The sequence below is a fragment of the Nanorana parkeri genome, unplaced genomic scaffold, assembly GCF_000935625.1.
Source record: "Nanorana parkeri isolate BGI_ZX_2015 unplaced genomic scaffold, ASM93562v1 scaffold743, whole genome shotgun sequence".
Taxonomy (NCBI): domain Eukaryota; kingdom Metazoa; phylum Chordata; class Amphibia; order Anura; family Dicroglossidae; genus Nanorana; species Nanorana parkeri.
Window position 1 is genome coordinate 742164 of NW_017307011.1, and position 4790 is coordinate 746953.

Here is a 4790-nt window from a genome sequence, read left to right on the forward strand (position 1 = left end):
ATGCTGACTCCCTTGGGGCTGCTAGACCGGTCCACACAGCCTCTTCTCCCCTGCGCTCCGGGAGTCTAAGAACCAGTGACGTCATCATGTCTTATGCAAGTCCATTGACCTGCATTGAACATGAAAATGCTGAAGCATATTCCATAGCTGGCGTGGAGGGGGACAGAGGTGAGCGCTGACCACAGTGGCACAGAGGATCAGGTGAGTAAATCTGCTTTGGGTCCCCTAGAAAAAATGAGCACTCAACCCTTGCAGTGCGATGTTAGCCCCACTCAAAGGGTACGTTTTAAATTTTCACTGAGTTTTTTTTTCAAAGCTAAACGCTAGGCAGAAAAAATAGACTCAAATGATTGCAGCTCTCCCTTCATGAGTACATTATTAAATGCAATTCCTGTACAGTAGAGCTCAGACTGGGTGAGGGAGAAACAGCACCAGGAGCCAGTCAGTTGTGCTGCAATGCAAGCAGCATGCCGATTGGTGAAGAGATCAAAGTGAGAGGGAGATGAGCTCATCAGTCTGCTGCTTTCACTGTCCAGTTACAGGGTGGGAACAAAAAGGAGAACTGTAAGTGCAACTTACAGTTGTCTTTCATCAAGTTGACAAATGGCATACCCTTGCCTGATGAAGGGGATCCTGTGAGACCCCTAAACGTTGCTTTTTGATGCATTGTGCTATGTTTCCTGCGTCAATAAATAGACGCTATTGATTCATTACTTGGAGTGCCGGTGTCTATGTTATCCTGTGATTATAGAAGTTTCCCATCCTTCAACTGCGGCAGGACCCGTCTTTTATAAGGAACAGCGGTTTTTAATTGATGGGTTCATGGACTGTACCCCTCCAATAGTGTCACCCGGGTGCAGGCCGCACCCCCCGCGTGACACCACTGGGGCTACCCCTGTACTGCAAGAGAAATGTGCTGGTATTGGTCTTGGGGGCTTAAATAAAGCAGATATACTTACCTAATACTCGGTCCTGCCGGGCTAATAGACAGGTCCCACGCAGCCTCTTATGGAGGTTCAGAAATGTAAGGCTGGACTCCAGGCTTGAAAAAAATGAAAGAGACACTGTCACCTCTGTGATTAAGCCCATGTGGTGAAACGCCTAAGAGAAGGCATGGTGGAATGTTTGAAGGTGTTTACGTATGGATTTATCTTGGATCAACTACAATAAAACTTGATTTTACACGTACACCGGCTAAGTGCGGCTGATATTCGAGGATAATCCTGGGAGCTAACAAACGCAGTTTTGGTCTGCACCTCATATATGGCCGAAGATAGAATCGGAGCAGTTGGATTCTGGTTTTCAGTCTATATCAGAGCCAGGTGCGTCCCGATGCGCGGCGATCTTTTTGATAACTTCCCGGCGGCCATCTTGGTGATGAACGCTGGCAGAGAAAGAAGGGGACAGTCATCGGGCGGGATAAGGTATGCCGCCGGGTCCCCTCCTCTCTCCCGAAACTGTCCACGACTGAGTGCCCGTCTTTTCAGAGGGAGGTGACACCAAAATGACTGCCAGTCATTTTGGTGTCACCCCTCCAATGGTGTCACCCGGGTGCGGGCCGCACCCCCCTTGTGACTCCACTGATCAGAGCTCAGACTGGCAACAATGCTGCAGTGGCGAGGCAATGAGGAGCATTGCTGGGCAATCATACACCCCTGAGTGACAAAGTGACAGTGTCTCTTTCATTTTTTTAATATTAGCCTGGAGTCCAGCCTTACACTTCTAAATCACCATAAGACCCCTTTGTTGCTCTAGTATACATAGTAAAAGACAACGTATTGCCTCTATGTTTTCTGAAATACAGTAAGATCATATATTATTAGACGTTATGTATCAAAGGGATAAAGGTCACCGAGGCTGACTGCTGTGCTTCATATAGCTGCTGTCAATCATCCTGAGATGCAAGCGTTTGGTATGAGCACCTAATCTGTCACAATGCAGGAAATCCAGGGCTGCTAATTTGTAATCCATCAGATCTCCGAGTATCAGCACGTCATACATAATTAATATACAATATCTAGGGATTGTTACGGCTCATTCATTGCAGGCTTACAGAATATCATTACGGCTGAAACTGTGCAGAACTTTCCTGGATTGCATCATATAATAGTTCTATAAACCTTTCCGGGTATTTATTGGAAATCAGTGTTTTAGGGGTTAAATGATCTATAACCTAACTGAGGATCCATTATGTAGATAAGATTGTATTGTTCAAGATTGGCTGAGCTCTGTCCCTACCCCACCTGGCCCTCTGTAGTGGGCAGCCGGGATCATTAAAGAGAACCTGTTCAGGAGGTAATACAGTAGCTGCTATCGCTCACCTTCTCAGAATGCTAGCTGCCTGACTTTCTTGTTTCTTGTTACAACACATCGAGACAATGTCCTGGAACAAGAATGCCGATCAGAAAAAATCAGAGTGAAGTCAAAACCTACTTGCTCCAGGTCTGTGACTGAGAAAGGAGTGAAGCCACTGGATCAGCATGACAGCCATTGGAAGGATGTGCAGCTGTTGGAGCCTGCATGGGAATAGCATTGTGTCCTATAACGTTGCAGCCAGCAGATAGAACCACAGTGCGCAGTGGGGGACCGGGCATCACACACCCCTGGAATTTTAAAGTTAACAATCCGTACTCCGTGGGGATGCACAGATAAAAGTTTTTCGGTATGGAGTACGAGTATCGATATTCTTTTTTTGGTACTCACTTGGTACCATACCGGAGCTTCCACTAGCATGGAGCCAACTTCGTGGGCAATCAAGAAGCCTTGATTGCCCAGCAAGCCGGCTCCATGCTGTTTTGCTGGCCCCATTCTGATTGGCCGGGAAGCTGGCTCGATGCTGATTGGCTCGAAGTCGGCTTCTTGACCAATCATTACCCACCGCCCAGCTTTCTCATTGGCCAGGAAGCCATCTCGATATCGGTGGCATCGGTGCATTCCCTAATCCGTATCACACTATCTCCATGTGCCAGAAAGATGTTGTGGGTGCTGCTTCATCAGCTTCTTCTCCTGGCTATAGCAGCCAGAAAAATGACAGCCTGAAACTGGAAGTGATTGTAATACACGTCACTCCCACTTTCAGTGATCAGCGGGGAGATCAGTCACTGGAAGTGCTGATTGATGTACAGCTGCCATGCTGGTCCTGGGCCATCACGGATGGCAGTGGAACCCAGGATAGCTGGCAGCAACGGCAGAGATGGGGCACTGTAGGGTCTCACCAGGGCTCTGTAGGGTCTCACCAGCACCAGGGCTTTGTAGGGTCTCACCAGGGCTCTGTAGGGTCTCACCAGCACCTGGGCTCTATAGGGTCTTACTAGGGCTCTGTAGGGTCTTACTAGGGCTCTGTAGGGTCTCACCAGCTCTATGGCTCTGTAGGGTCTCACCAGCACCAGGGCTCTGTAGGGTCTCACCAGCACCAGGGCTCGGTAGGGTCTCACCAGCACCAGGGCTCTAGGGTCTCACCAGGGCTCTGTAGGGTCTCACCAGGCCTCTGTAGGGTCTCACCAGCACCAGGGCTCTGTAGGGTCTCACCAGCACCAGGGCTCTGTAGGGTCTCACCAGCACCAGGGCTCTGTAGGGTCTCACCAGCACCAGGGCTCTGTAGGGTCTCACCAGCACCAGGGCTCTGTAGGGTCTCACCAGCACCAGGGCTCTGTAGGGTCTCACCAGCACCAGGGCTCTGTAGGGTCTCGGCACCAGGGCTCTGTAGGGTCTCGGCACCAGGGCTCTGTAGGGTCTCGGCACCAGGGCTCTGTAGGGTCTCAGCACCAGGGCTCTGTAGGGTCTCGGCACCAGGGCTCTGTAGGGTCTCAGCACCAGGGCTCTGTAGGGTCTCAGCACCAGGGCTCTGTAGGGTCTCAGCACCAGGGCTCTGTAGGGTCTCAGCACCAGGGCTCTGTAGGGTCTCAGCACCAGGGCTCTGTAGGGTCTCAGCACCAGGGCTCTGTAGGGTCTCACTAGCACCAGGGCTCTGTAGGGTCTCACCTGCACCAGGGCTCTGTAGGGTCTCAGCACCAGGGCTCTGTAGGGTCTCAGCACCAGGCCTCTCTAGGGTCTCGGCACCAGGGCTCTGTAGAGTCTCAGCACCAGGGCTCTGTAGGGTCTCACCAGCACCAGGGCACCTGGGCTCTGTAGGGTCTCACCAGCACCAGGGCTCTGTAGGGTCTCAGCACCAGGGCTCTCTAGGGTCTCAGCACCAGGGCTCTGTAGGGTCTCACCATCACCTGGGCTCTGTAGGGTCTCACCATCACCTGGGCTCTGTAGGGTCTCACCAGCACCTGGGCTCTGTAGGGTCTCACCAGCACCTGGGCTCTGTAGCGTCTCAGCACCAGGCCTCTGTAAGGTCTCACCAGCACCAGGGCTCTGTAGGGTCTCACCAGCACCTGGGCTCTGTAGGGTCTCAGCAGGGCCGGCCTTAGGCCTTTAGGCGCCCTGTGCGAGAAAGCATTACAGCGCCCCTCAGTGACCACACCCCTCATTGGCCACACCCTTTAGTGGTCACACCCCCAGTAACCACACCCATTTATCACCCATATTTTTGGTAAAATATAAAAAGACAGGGTCACGTCGGGTAAATAGACACCAAACATGTCATGCTTTAAAATTGTGCGCACCCGCAAAATCGCAAAAACTTACCATGCCCAAAATTGACCATAGGTGACGCTTTAAAAGCTTTTACCGCTCATCAGTTTAGTGTTATCAGTGATTGATAGCCCTACAATTATTGCTCTCATTCCGACGTTCGCGGCGATATGTAACATGTGCGGCGTAATGGGCGAAATCGTCGTTTTCAC